Source organism: Lolium perenne, chromosome 6 (genome assembly GCF_019359855.2).
Source record: "Lolium perenne isolate Kyuss_39 chromosome 6, Kyuss_2.0, whole genome shotgun sequence".
Classification (NCBI taxonomy): domain Eukaryota; kingdom Viridiplantae; phylum Streptophyta; class Magnoliopsida; order Poales; family Poaceae; genus Lolium; species Lolium perenne.
This window is the reverse complement of record NC_067249.2, coordinates 238,981,765-238,997,218: the sequence shown is the minus strand read 5'-3', so window position 1 is coordinate 238,997,218 and position 15,454 is coordinate 238,981,765. Positions and strand designations below refer to the sequence as shown.

The 15,454-nt window shown below is 44.0% G+C and overlaps 1 long non-coding RNA gene across 1 annotated transcript; it reads right to left on the bottom strand.

Moving 5' to 3' along the window:
• Positions 1 to 469: 469 nt before the first annotated feature.
• On the bottom strand, positions 470 to 3,011 carry LOC127305731 (uncharacterized). The gene is made up of 4 exons (XR_011746849.1): positions 2,869 to 3,011; positions 1,549 to 1,676; positions 710 to 882; positions 470 to 623 (listed from the first exon to the last, which is right to left on the bottom strand). It is a non-coding gene; the product is annotated as an uncharacterized lncRNA (long non-coding RNA).
• Positions 3,012 to 15,454: the final 12,443 nt, after the last annotated feature.

Sequence of the window (15,454 nt, the reverse complement as noted above, 5' to 3'; positions counted from 1 at the left end):
ACAAGTCGGATTTTTATGAAACAACTTTGTGAGCGCGTAGCACGTGAAGATGTACGTTCGAATTTTTCGTTTCAATTTTTTGAAATTTCAAAATATATGTAACATGCATTTCAAAATAAAGGGAGCATATGCTCCCATGTGCCAAAACACCATTCCCGATGGATACACACTAAATTAGAGGTCTGACATTTTGACTTGTTGAATATCAAGTGAAAACCACATCGAAACCATATGTAGTAGTAAAAAATTTATTTAAGCAATAACTATGTTGAGAGGTTATGATCTATAAACATGTAAGATTCTTGTTCAAATAGAGTATTCATTCAGGTGGTATAAAAAAAAGATCAGGAATGAATCACGGCAAACAGTACCACTCACTATTCATGCTGGATTTCTTATCCAATAACACCGGAACGATTATGAGTTTGAACCTAAAATTCACATCTTTATAGAACACCAACTTATAATGCTTTTTCTTACAATAGTTGAGAACCTCTAAAGTAGTTCCCACAAAGTTTTCACCGTAACCAGGTTTCCAACAGATATCTTCTCCTCAACTGAATACCCAGAAGGCAACAATGAGAAGTGAAGCACACATTAACACCTTTTCTCGTCGATTGTACCTGCAGTTGAAAAGGAAAAAAGAAATCAGAATACCAGAAAACTTTGAGTGTTAATACATATCCAAAACAAAGAATTTGTTGCTTACGATTTTTCATTTTCGAAAACTATTTGTTCAGTGACTCGAAGTTTTTCCTTCACAGCACGCAAGTCAGAGGCAAGCTCTTTCAATTCCCTTTGTTGGTCAGCGCCTCGGCAAAAACACATGTCCCCATCCTCAAATCTCTTGGTGTGTCCGACGTTGGGTTTTGAGCTAGAATGCTAGAAGTAAAGGAAACTGTCAACTTCTCATGCATATATGTTTCATGTTGTAAGCTACCCTAGAAAAAAAACATGGTACCAGTTATATCTCTAACCATGAAATTACATTAAGTAGTCCCTCCGTTCCCTTTCGTAAGACATTTTGGCTAGCCAATTGAGCCTCTGAAAACGTCTTACAAAGGGGAACAGAGTAAGTACTGTCATGCTACATATTTCTTTTTTACAAAACAAATAGCTGCACTAAGACTGTTAAGAAAGTATGTTTAGCACCAGTTCTTGACATCTGTAATGACATAAACGTATCTGCTGCGTTGATCAACCAATACTCAAGAGCTAGCAACCTTTAAGAATCGATATTAGTGATTTGCAGTCTACAAGCTGAGTTGATCGGTCAATGCATCTGTGTGCTGCCAGCGATTTGAGGCTTTGAGCAGGGGTGGACGAAGAGATGCGCTTTCAGTTAACTAGTACAACTAGGTTCTAGGTAGGTGGTGATGCAGGGTCTGTCTGTTTCCTCCCGCTAGTTCACCTCCAACTACTGAAGCCTCCACCATGGCCGCCACCACGGAGGTGGATTACGGCCGTTTTTGATTGCCCCCACGCTGGCGCCGGACACCTAATTTCGCAGATCAACGAGAGGATGGATGAAGGGAAGATGGGGATTACCTCATTGGGTCGTTCGAACCTCCCAGCACCACCGGAGAGCAGCCGGACCGGGCTCCGATGGAAAGAACCTTGCGGTTGCGGGATCGACCGCTGAACGACGCGGCCTGCGGATCTGAGCAACAATGAACCTCGAAATAGTTTTTCGCCCCGCTATATTAATATAGCACACCACCGATACAACATAGGATCTATTGCTGGGGCAAACAGCACAAAGCAAGCCCAAAAGAAAACACAAAAGAAAGAAAAGAGAAACTAATGCCGAAAGGGTCGGATCAACGAAAACGGAGATGCCTCGCAACCGCTGCGCCCGCCGGATAATGCCCACCACGCTCGTAGCACTCTGAAGTTCTGCGTACCAAGCAACACCTTCAAGAAGGGGTGCGACGACGACGCCACTGCTGCCCGGAGTAATCCTAGGGTTTCCCCCGGTACGCGCAAGGACAAGGAAACAGGGTTTCACCCAACGCCCTTCAAGAAGGAAGAGTGGCGCCCGCGGGCGTCACCGCGTCGGTGCCGGCAATGCCGATAGGGATTTCGCCCGACCCGTGCAACCTCGCCTTGGACACTCCATCGTGCTCCACCACACTCGCCACCCACCACCATGCGCCACCACGGCCTTGCAAGCACCACCGCCGTCTCACCGTGACCAATGAAGCGGGGTCATCACGAACAGAACGAGCCAACCGGGAGCAAGAGGCAGCACATCAGCAGCCACGCCGGAGGAACCACCTCCACCGCCACCTGCGGACACCGACCGGACGCGGCGACCGGAACACACCAGGCCCACCTGGCCCGGCCGAGCCCGAGCGGACTCGTGAAGTTCCTGTCTATGCGCTGCAGTGTACGCGCCGCCGATATCGCCGCCCCGAGCTCCGGCCTACCCTCCGTCCGCCTAGAGGAGCACCACGGGGCATGGAGCCGGCCCGCCCGGACCCAGATGGGGCACGAAGGGCCCAGATCTGGGCCAGGCAGGTGGAGCCCCGAGCCACCGTGCCGTCCCGAGGCCAAAGAGCCTCGCCACCACGTCGTCGCCACCCGTCGCCGCGCCGCCAAGGAGGAAACGCCGTTGCCGGCGTCTCCCCTTCCTATGCGCGGGGAAGAGCAGCTCCGCCGCCGCCGGCACCGCACGGGGCTTTGCCCGGCGGCCTGCGCCGACGGCGGCGGCTGGGGAGGCCGGAGGAGGGGGGTGAGGGGGCGCTAGGTGCTGGGCGCCCTCCTGCCGCCCGCGGGGAGCGGCAGCAAGGGCCGGGGGAGAGGAGGGGGTGGGGGTGGGGGTGGGGGCGGGGGCGAGGAAGGCTTGGCGGCCGAGCAACAATGAACCAGACATTCTACTCTCTGAAAAGGGAATCAATCGGAACATTGTGTTCTTTCTGGACCTTAATTTGTTCGTGTGGGCGTCTAAATAACACAGGGTCTCCGGTAGTGGATTTCCAGGCCGACCCGGTGTGCAAGCGGAAGGCAGATTCTTCGCTTTGTCTGCGGCCCTTTAGAGCCGCGCCGCGCCGCGTGCCCGGCTTTAGTCCCGGTTTGCAATTTCATAAAAAAAATTTATCTATATTTGTTTTTAATTATTTTTCACTCTTTTTTTATTTTTATTAGAATTTCTATTATTTCAGTTATTTGAGAAATTTAGTCTCTAACTACACTTAATCTCTAGTTAAATTACTTATTCGTAGTCAAATTTTTCGCTCGGTCACCCATCCTCCTACTATTTTAACACTAACACGCTTAACTTCCAAGCATCCCGCCTCCAAGTGCTTCGTGCGCATGTTATTGACACTAGTATCATATTAATCCTATTAATATATTGGTCGATATCATATTCTCCTGTGGACGCTATTTGCCCACACATCGGAGCAAGTATAGGACGGCCATTAGAAAGGGTAGTGTGGTTTCTCTCTGGTTTATCTTCAGATTCTATTATTCTTCTTTGGTTTTCCATTGGTTTTCGATTTTGTCGGTTAGTTTTCTTTTAACTTTTAAAAACCTGAAATTTTTTAGTTTAGAATTTTTTTCAATTTGAATTTTTTTAGATTTAAATTTTTCTATTTGAATTTTTCCAAATTTGAAATTTTTAGATTAAACATTTTTGAAATCTGAACATTTTTAAAACCTAAGTTGAAAGTGAAAAAAGGAGAGAAACATTACCTTTTTTATTGTGCTGCATTTAGAGTGCCCTAGGAGGAAACGTCTTGAGCGGAGCCATCATCGCTCATGCTAAGGGCATGTACAATGATTGATAAGACTGTCTTATCATAGCGGTGCCACGTAGTTTAGATATAACAACAAAACATGATGTAGAATGGATTATTTTTTAGTCTTATCTCTAGTAATCAGATATCCTAAATTTGTGATGAGAGAGATTGTGCTAAGAGATCATCTTTTTTTTTGAGATAAACGATAATTATATTAAGCTAGCAAGCAGCCTCATTAAAAACCTTCCAGTCCCCTTAGGTACCCTGGTAAGGAAAAGAGTGCGTCTGAAACTTGCTGCTCTAATCACAGTACAGTTACATCGTTTATGAGTTTTTCTAAAAGAAAGCTAGGTGGTTCAGCGACCCAATTACAAGAAGAAGCAGAAGAAAAACAAAACCTAGCTATCTCATGAGCAGCTTCATTGGCAGGCCTGGGACACTGCTTGAAGGAAACTTTATCCACCATCGAACACAGATTGACACAATCAGCAAACACGGCAGAAGAATCACCCCACCAAGCTTCCTCTCCTGTACAAGCATTGACAGTTTCTGACGAGTCTGACTCCATCAACACATTGTTGCATCCTAGCCGATTTGCAAGTGCCAGACCCTCTCTCATAGCCAAGGCTTCAGTCATAGCTGTCGTCGCCACGTTTGGGAAGAAGCACGAGGCGGCCGCCAGGAAGGAACCATCATGGTCCCTAGCCACCACCCCCGTTGCTCCTGCATGTGAATCCGGATGAAAAGAGCCATCTACATTAATTTTAATTTGTCTCACCTCCAGCTTAGCCCATCGGCTGTCAGATCGTGTTCCTTTCGATCCTACTCGAGCTGCATTTGCCATGATAGATAGGATCGACATTTTGCATCTATAAACAGGTGGTACTGGTTCATCATGTGTTCGCCTTCGCCGTCTCCACCAGAGGTACCAACACGCTACCCCAATAGTTTCCTTTAGATTAATAGACTGAAACCCCGGCATACTTTTCACCTGATCACGTAACAAAAACTCGAGCACAGCCGAACCTGACCGATCAACAGATATTGCCTCATCAATTATGCTTTGAATTTCTAAGTCAGTCCAGACCTCTCGTGCTGCAATACACTGGAATAGGAGGTGCAAAACATCTTCAGGTGCGGCCATACATACAGGCCATTGCCCACCTGTACCAATGTGCCTATTTGCCAGAATTGATTTTAGCGGAACTATACCATGGAGAGCTCTCCAAAGAAATATTTTAATTTTACTTGGAACCTTCATCTTTCCAGACCGGGTTCAAAGCTGAAGACCCCGGTAGAGCAAGATGCGCCCCACGAGCCCCAAATTGGTGTCTCCATTGTAAGTGGTAGCCCGTCCTCACAGAATACTGACCATTCTTGTTGAAGTTCCAAGCAATAAAGTCATCAAATCCTTGGTTATGTAATGGAATTTCCAAAATTCGTCCAACATCAACAGTACAGAAGATAGTCTGGAGAAGATCTACATCCCAATTAATTAAGAGAAGGCAAACCTTTTTTTCAATATTCTCTCTCCTTCAACTCAGCATTTATCCTACGTGACACTGTTAAGATATCTCCATTGTACATGTCCTAAGAGGGAGGAATAGCGACACCCAGCACATAACTGAAAAAACCTATACGCCATTCGACACGGCGCGATTCGTTGGCGCTGCATGCGTCGTGTATTTCTTGGGACAAGCTTATTTGTTACTTTCTGTGTCGCTATGTCATCGACTTCATGCATCGTTATGTCATCGACTTCATGCATGGGTAGCAGCTTCTTCTATGGAAAATGCTTGCCATCAACCCACCGATCGTGCGACGAAAATCGGTCGTTCCCTTGTGGAGACGCGACCCGCACGTGGGTGGGTCCCACTGCACCTGGCCACACAAAGTTCCCTTCTTCGTCTCCAACTACCACCGACGGACCAGCGCGCCGCCCAGTGTAATATCCCAGGTTTAGAGGCAATAAAATGAGAGAACATCAAAGTGTGCATTGCATTCATGCATAGAAAATCCGGGGAATTTTCGCGCTTTCAAATAAAACTTACCACATTAACTGAAGTTTCACTTGACTTGCTGGAATTGAAGTAGATCATCAAGTCAAGCGCTATAAACTTCACTGTGACCTTTGTTAAAACCTTGTTTTGGGTAGAGATGATTTGATCTATGGGCTAGATCAAATAGAATTAGTTTTACAACAAACAACACCTTAAGTAAGGATCAACTACAAGATCTTATAAAGGATCTCAACATGCCATTCCTTACAACAACACATGAATAATTATTCAATCCTAAATCAAAGAACACAATTAATTAAGAAACTATTATTTACTTATCTTATCCATGTCTTCTACTAAATAAATGTTCCTACCATGAGTCACATGGTATATCTTTTCAACTACAATAATTGAATCCATGTCAAGGACATTCATATTCATTCTTCATTAACCTTGACCATTCCAACCTTGTTTCCCAACTCCTACCATTAAACCTAGAGAAAAGAGGGAACTATTCATATGCTTATGTTATGCATTCAATAGAACCTAGCTAAATATTTAAACCTTGTCCAAGGGAGGTAATTGTTGATACTAACCAATGTTATAATAAATATAAGTCAAGTACTAAACTCTAATTGATTTAGTAAGAAACTATTTCTAGTAACTATAGAGAGGCAAGTGTTGTGATCATTACAACTTGGTAATGATCATAAACCTTAGAGAATCCTATCTATTCAGAAGAGCTCAACCTAGAGAGGTATACTCAAGTATATGAACTTATACTTGATCTTGGAAAGAGAACCATAATTCACCAATGAATTGTTATGAGGCCAATACTCTGATCATTACAAATTGGGTGATGATCATAAACCTTAAGAATCTAAGTGAATGTGTTGAGAGAAGTATTACAGAAGAGAGATTAGTGAGGAATATGTGGATCATGTCTAATGCATGATCTTACTTTATAAATTGAGATGATAAGTTAAATCTATATGTGTGATCCATAGATCTCATTCTTCACATGAAATAATAAGTAACTCATTAGTAGTTAACCAAACCAATACTCATGCCTTGTATAGAGTAGTAATGATATAGTATTTAAATCTTGCCTATCCAAACACTTGAGACAAACCTAGCATTGCCTTGATACAATAATTCTACCTAAGTGAGGAGAATAACCCTAGCCAATTAAACATAACCAAGCTTATGCTCATACCTAATCATAGTTGTGTATCACATTGGTGGTCACTACTTAAACCCTAGACCACATTTGAATTTCAATCCAAGTATCACTTTGGATTATAAGTAGAACCCTGCCATACCTCATGCCTATTTAATACTTCAATTAGTGAAGTATTCCCAAAACCCTAAACCCTTTCATATATGATCCACCCCACATAAAATATTATGTCCTAACTTGTGTATCATGGATCACAAGTATAAAACCAAGGCCTATATACCTAAGTACTAAATGCCATTTGATGAGTAGAATGAAACCAATACCTTATTTTACTTTGTTATCCAAATACTTTGCCTAAGTGAACCAAATGAATTGTATTTATAAATAGTACTACCTTAGTAAGTAAAGTGACCAATGATAAGCTTGGGAATTATAGTAAGAAGTTCAAGCCAGAATTTGCTAAGCAAGATTAGTGAATATAGTGTTGATTCAACCATTTTCTTAAACTCTTAAAAATAAATTCTCCACATAAAATCATGAACCAATCCCATTTCCTTTACCATTTGTTAAACCCTAGCCATAATTCATTTATATGTGAATAATCAATATGGTTAAGCACTTGCAAAATAGAATATGTTCATCATTCACATTTCAAATCATTTACACAGATTTTGTTCCTAAGTAAAAAGGAATAAACATTTAAACCATATCCATTTTCAATTTAAAATGCACTTCATAATAACACCAAGTTAATCATCTATTAAATAGTTGTTTGAACAAAAGAACTATGCAGTGAGTATTATCATAAAATGATATTGATATTCAAATAGTTTTGAACCTGCAAAATAAAATAGAAATCAGATCTGAATTCAAATAGAAATATCAAACATAAAATAAAAACAGAAATTTGAAATTTGAAATAAGAAAGGGAGGGAAAGCTCACCTGGCTTACCTGGCCGTGCAGCCCATCACCACCACGTCGACCAGGCCCAGCACCAGCCCAGCCCACCAAAGGAAACAACCCAACCCACCTTACCGATTCGTCGAGGAAGAAAAGGAACATCGTCGTCTTCTCCAACGACGACAGACAGGAGCACCCCGGCCACCTCACTGTGAAGGATAGGGACGACCTGGACGCCGCAGACCATCCCAGAATCACGCTCAATACTTCTCGCGTCCGAGCTTATCCCAAATGCGTCCCGATTCGTGTCGTTTGCCGTGCCAACACCTCCGCCACATCTCGGCCATTGCCGCCGGTGGAATGGCGAGATGGACCTCGTCATGCCCTATAAATATGTCCAGCAGCACCGCCGTGCACTTCTTGTTCTTCTCCGCCACTCTAATCTCTCCCAGATCCTCTATATCTCTCATAACCATCCATGCCCTGCCACCGGTGTCGATCAAGGATGCGACGATGGAGGCCACTGATACGTCTCCGACGTATCGATAATTTCTTATGTTCCATGCCACATTATTGATGATATCTACATGTTTTATGCACACTTTATGTCATATTTATGCATTTTCTGGAACTAACCTATTGACGAGATGCCGAAGGGCCAGTTCCTGTTTTCTGCTGTTTTTGGTTTCAGAAATCCTAGTAAGGAAATATTCTCGGAATCAGACGAAATCAACGCCCAGCATCCTATTTTTCCACGAAGCATCCAGAACACCCAAGAGCTGCCAGAGGGGGGCCACATGGGCCCCAGATGACAGGCCGGCGCGGCCCAGGCCCTGGCCGCGCCGCCCTATAGTGTCGTCGCCCCTTCGACCTTCTGACGCCGCCTCTTCGCCTATATAAAGCCCCTGGACCTAAAACCTCGATACGGAAAAGCCACGGTACGAGAAACCATCCAGAGCCGCCGCCATCGCGAAGCCAAGATCTGGGGGACAGGAGTCTCTGTTCCGGCACGCCGCCGGGACGGGGAAGTTCCCCCGGAAGGCTCCTCCATCGACACCACCGCCATCTCCATCAACGCTGCTGTCTCCCATGAGGAGGGAGTAGTTCTCCATCGAGGCTCGGGGCTGTACCGGTAGCTATGTGGTTCATCTCTCTCCTATGTACTTCAATACAATAATCTCATGAGCTGCCTTACATGATTGAGATTCATATGATGATGCTTGTAATCTAGATGTCGTTATGCTAGTCAAGTGAATTTTACTTATGTGATCTCCGGAGACTCCTTGTCCCACGTGTGTAAAGGTGACAGTGTGTGCACCGTGTGGGTCTCTTAGGCTATATTTCACATAATACTTATTCACTGTTATGAATGGCATAGTGAAGTGCTTATTTATATCTCTTTATGATTGCAATGTGTTTTGTATCACAATTTATCTATGTGCTACTCTAGTGATGTTATTAAAGTAGTTTATTCCTCCTGCACGGTGTAATGGTGATAGTGTGTGCATCCGTGTTAGTACTTGGCGTAGGCTATGATTATGATCTCTTGTAGATTATGAAGTTAACTATTGCTATGATGGTATTGATGTGATCTATTCCTCCTACATAGTGTGAAGGTGACAGTGTGCATGCTATGTTAGTACTTGGTTTAGTCGTGTTGATCTTTCATGCACTCTAAGGTTATTTAAATATGAACATTGAATTGTGGAGCTTGTTAACTCCGGCATTGAGGGTTCGTGTAATCCTACGCAATGGTGTTCATCATCCAACAAAAGAGTGTAGAGTATGCATTTATCTATTCTGTTATGTGATCAATGTTGAGAGTGTCCACTAGTGAAAGTATGATCCCTAGGCCTTGTTCCTAAATACTGCTATCGCTGCTTGTTTACTGTTTTACTGCGTTACTACTGCTGCGTTACTACTGCTTGTTTACTGTCCTGGGCAAAGCACTTTTCTGGTGCCGTTGCTACTACTTATTCATACCACCTGTATTTCACTATCTCTTCGCCGAACTAGTGCACCTATTAGGTGTGTTGGGGACACAAGAGACTTCTTTCTTTGTGGTTGCAGGGTTGCATGAGAGGGATATCTTTGACCTCTTCCTTCCTGAGTTCGATAAACCTTGGGTGATCCACTTAAGGGAAAACTTGCTGCTGTTCTACAAACCTCTGCTCTTGGAGGCTCAACACTGTCAACAGGAAAAGGAGGGGGCGTAGACATCAAGCTATTTTCTGGCGCCGTTGCCGGGGAACGAAAAGCTACACCACTGAGATTTCCTCCCACGTCAACCACGCGCCAGCTGTAGACAGTCAGCCACCCCAAGCTCAGTGGTGTAGCCGAGGAGAAGCGCCTCTTCACGTAGATCATCTGAGAGGGAGGACGCGTCAAGGGGAGCTCGGGATCAATCCAATTTCGCCGTTCCCTTTCTCAGTACCTCGCCGGTATTGGCGAAATCGAGCTCGTCTCCATCGACAATCCGCTCCGGCGATCACACCATCATCCTCAGTGTATGTCTACGCTTCTGTAGAGCCTTTAATCTCATCGTTTTATCATCTGTAGCTCCATTTCATAAGTTGGCCGGAGTGAACCACCGCAGCACATGGTCGTCGGCGTAGCTCCGGTGATCCCCTGAGTAGAGCGACCCCACCATCGTGTTCAGTGAATCGAGGCGAGTCGGAAACCCCCAGTAGCCCATCCCGGGAAGCCACAAATCGGCAGCGCCGCCGTGCGTTGGCCGCCGGCGTCAAGCCGCCGGCGGGGCCAACTGAAGGAGATATGCCCAAGAGGCAATAATAAAAGTGGTTATTATATATCTTTATGTTTATGATAAAAGTTTATATACAATACTATAATTGTATTAACCGAAACATTGATACATGTGTGATATGTAAACAACAAAGAGGCCCTAGTATGCCTCTTAACTAGCTTGTTGATTAATGGATGATTATTTTCATAATCATGAACATTAGATGTTATTAATAACAAGGTTATATCATTGTATGAATGATGTAATGGACACACCCAATTAAGCGTAGCATAAGATCACGTCATTAAGTTATTTGCTATAAGCTTTCGATACATAGTTACCTAGTCCTTATGACCATGAGATCATATAATATAAATCACTTATACCGGAAAGGTACTTTGATTACATCAAACGCCACTGCGTAAATGGGTGGTTATAAAGGTGGGATTAAGTATCCGGAAAGTATGAGTTGAGGCATATGGATCAACAGTGGGATTTGTCCATCCCGATGACGGATAGATATACTCTGGGCCCTCTCGGTGGAATGTCGTCTAATGTCTTGCAAGCATATGAATGAGTTCATAAGAGACCACATACCACGGTACGAGTAAAGAGTACTTGTCAGGAGACGAGGTTGAACAAGGTATAGAGTGATACCGATGATCAAACCTCGGACAAGTAAAATATCGCGTGACAAAGGGAATTGGTATCGTATGTGAATGGTTCATTCGATCACTAAATTCATCGTTGAATATGTGGGAGCCATTATGGATCTCCAGATCCCGCAATTGGTTATTGGTCGGAGTGAGTACTCAACCATGTCCGCATAGTTCGCGAACCGTAGGGTGACACACTTAAGGCTGGATGTTGAAATGGTAGAACTTGAATATGGAATGGAGTTCGAATATTTGTTCGGAGTCCCGGATGAGATCCCGGACATCACGAGGAGTTCCGGAATGGTCCGGAGAATAAGATTCATATATAGGAAGTCATTTTATAAGATTTAAAATGATCCGGAAGGTTCTAGAAGGTTCTAGAAAAGTCCGAAAGAAACCACTTTGGAAGGCGGAGTCCCAAAGGGACTCCACCACCATGGCCGGCCAACCCTAAAGGGGGAGGAGTCCCAAGTGGACTCCCCTAAGTGGGCCGGCCACCCCCTCCCAAGGAAGGGTGGGAATCCCACCTCTAGTGGGAGTCCTAGCTTGGGTAGGTTTCATGTGATATGGAAGGTTTTGGTTTGGGGTCTTATTCGAAGACTTGTAGACCAACTCTTGGGGTGTTCCACCTATATAATGAGGTCCAAGGGGAGGGGGCCGGCCACCCCAACAACACAAGGTGACCGCACCACCTAGATGGCCGGCGCCCCCCTCTCCCCAAACCCTAGCCACCCCACTACTCCTTCTTCCCCGCACGCTTAGCGAAGCTCCGCCGGGATTCTCCACCACCACCGACACCACGCCGTCGTGCTGTCGGATTCAAGAGGAGCTACTACTTCCGCTGCCCGCTGGAACGGGGAGGTGGACGTCGTCTTCATCAACAACCGAACGTGTGACCGAGTACGGAGGTGCTGCCCGTTCGTGGCGCCGTGATCAAGATCTTCTACGCGCTTTTGCAAGCGGCAAGTGAACGTCTACCGCAGCAACAAGAGCCTCATCTTGTAGGCTTTGGAATCTCTTCAAGGGTGATACTCGATAATCCCCTCGTTGCTACCGTCTTCTAGATTGCATCTTGGCTTGGATTGCGTGTTCGCGGTAGGAAATTTTTTGTTTTCTATGCAACGAATCCCTACAGTGGTATCAGAGCCGTGTCTATGCATAGATGGTTGCATGAGTAGAACAGAATGGTTTTGTGGGCGTTGATGCTCTTGTTATCTTTAGTTTGAGTACTTTGCATCTTTGTGGCATAGTGGGATGAAGCGGCTCAGACTAACTTTACATGACCGCGTTCATGAGACTTGTTCCTCGTTCGACATGCAACTTGTATTGCATAAGAGGCTTTGCGGGTGTCTGTCTCTCCTACTATAGTGAAGATTCAATTTACTCTTCTATTGACAACATTAGTATCAACGTTGTGGTTCATGTTCGTAGGTAGATTAGATCTCTCTCAAAAACCCTAAACCACGTAAAATATGCAAACCAAATTAGAGACGTCTAACTTGTTTTTGCAGGGTTTGGTGATGTGATATGGCCATAATGTGATGATGAATATGTATGAGATGATCATTATTGTATTGTGGCAACCGGCAGGAGCCTTATGGTTGTCTTTAAATTTCATGTTGAGTAGTATTTCAAAGTAGTTGTAATAGTTGCTACATGGAGGACAATCATGAAGACGGCGCCATTGACCTTGACGCTACGCCGACGATGATGGAGATCATGCCCGAAGATGATGGAGATCATGTCCGTGCTTTGGAGATGAAGATCAAAGGCGCAAAGACAAAAGGGCCATATCATATCACATATGAACTGCATGTGATGTTAATCCTTTTATGCATCTTATTTTGCTTAGATCGCGACGGTAGCATTATAAGATGATCCCTCACTAAAATCTCAAGATAATAAAGTGTTCATCCTTAGTAGCACCATTGCCAAGACTTGTCGTTTCGAAGCATCTCGTGATGATCGGGTGTGATAGAATCAACAAGTGCATACAACGGGTGCAAGCCAGTTTTGCACATGCGGATACTAAGGTGGCCTTGACGAGCCTAGCATGTACAAACATGGTCTCGGAACACGTGATACCGAAAGGTAGAGCATGAATCATATGGTTGATATGATGAACACTTTGAGTGTTCGCCATTGAAATCACACCTTGTCTCCTGATGATCGGACTTAGGTGCGGTGGATTTGGTTCGTGTGATCACTAAGACAATGCGAGGGATATTGTTTTGAGTGGGAGTTCACCTAGATTTTTAATTATGTTGAATTAAAATTTGAACTCAATTTGTCATAAACTTAGTCTAAACTTTTGCAAATATATGTTGTAGAGATGGCGTCCCCAATCAATTTTAACCAGTTCCTAGAGAAAGAAAAGCTTAAGAGCAACGGTAGCAACTTCACCGACTGGTTCCGTCATGTGAGGATCTTCCTCGCTGGCGGAAATCTGCAATTTGTGCTTGATTCACCGCTAGGTGACCCTCCTGCAGAAACTGAAACCGAGGAAGTAAAGAATGTTTACGCAACTCGGAAAACTCGGTACTCTCAAGTTCAGTGTGCCCTCCTGTGCAGTCTGGAATCCGATCTTCAAAAACGTTTTGAGCACCACGATCCTCATGAGTTGGTCAATGAGCTGAAAGCTATATTTGAGACTCATGCGGCCGTGGAATGCTATGAAGCATCGAAACACTTCTTCAGCTGTATGATGGAAGAAGGCAGCTCCGTTAGTGAGCACATGCTCGTTATGACCGGGCATGCGAAGAAACTCAGTGACTTGGGAATAGTGATTCCTAACAGACTGGGGATTAATCTTGTCCTTCAATCACTGCCACCAAGTTAAAAGAACTTTGTGATGAACTACAGTATGCAGAACATGAACAAGGAGTTACCTGAACGATTGAGATCAAGAAAGAGCACCAAGTGTTGATGGTCAACAAGACCACCAGTTTCAAGAAACAGGGCAAGTCTAAGGGAAAATTCAAGAAGGGTGGCAAGAAAGCTGCCACGCCTCCTATGACACCTAAGAATGGCCCTAAGCCTGATGCTGAGTGCTATTACTGCAAGGAGAAGGGACACTGGAAGCGTAATTGCTCCAAGTATCTGGCTGATCTGAAGAGCGGCCTTGTCAAGAAAAAGAAAGAAGGTATATCTGATATACATGTTATAGATGTTTATCTCACTGGTTCTCGTTCTAGTACCTGGGTATTTGATACTGGTTCGGTTGCTCATATTTGTAACTCGAAACAAGAACTAAAGAATAAACGAAGACTACTGAAAGATGAAGTGACGATGCGCATTGGAAATGGATCCAAAGTCGATGTGATCGCTGTCGGCACACTTCCTCTACATCTACCTTCGGGATTAGTTTTAAGCCTAAATAATTGTTATTTTGTACCCGCGCTGAGCATGAACATTATATCTGGATCTTGTTTAATGCAAGACGGTTATTCATTCAAGTCTGAGAATAATGGTTGTTCTATTTTTATGAATAATATCTATTATGGTCGAGCACCTGAAAAGAATGGCTTATTTCTGTTAGATCTCGATAGTAGTGATACGAATATACATAACATTGATGCTAAGCGAATTAAATTGAATGATAATTCTACTTATATGTGGCACTGTCGTCTTGGTCATATTGGAGTGAAACGCATGAAGAAACTCCATACCGATGGATTACTTGAATCACTTGACTTTGAGTCACTTGATAGATGCGAAGCATGTCTAATGGGAAAAATGACTAAGACTCCATTTTATGGTATGATGGAGCGAGCTACTGACTTATTGGAAATCATACATACCGATGTGTGCGGACCAATGAGCGTAGCATCGCGCGGTGTCTATCGTTATGTTCTAACCTTCACAGATGATCTGAGTAGATATGGGTATATCTATTTCATGAAACATAAATCCGAAACTTTCGAGAAGTTTAAGGAATTCCAAAGTGAAGTAGAAAATCAACGTAACAAGAAGATTAAATTTCTACGATCTGATCGCGGAGGTGAATATCTGAGTTATGAGTTTGGCATGCATTTACGCTTCGTTTGGATGTTTGCATTGAGAGGCTTGATATTGTATTGGCTTGAATGTCTAATACCTAGGATATTGATATTGAGATTTAATGCCAATATTTCTGTTTGGATGTTAGATATTCGAAACTCACACTAGATATTGAGGTTGAATGCCAAATGTTGTTTGGATGGTTAAAGTGATTAATTGCAGTGCGGTG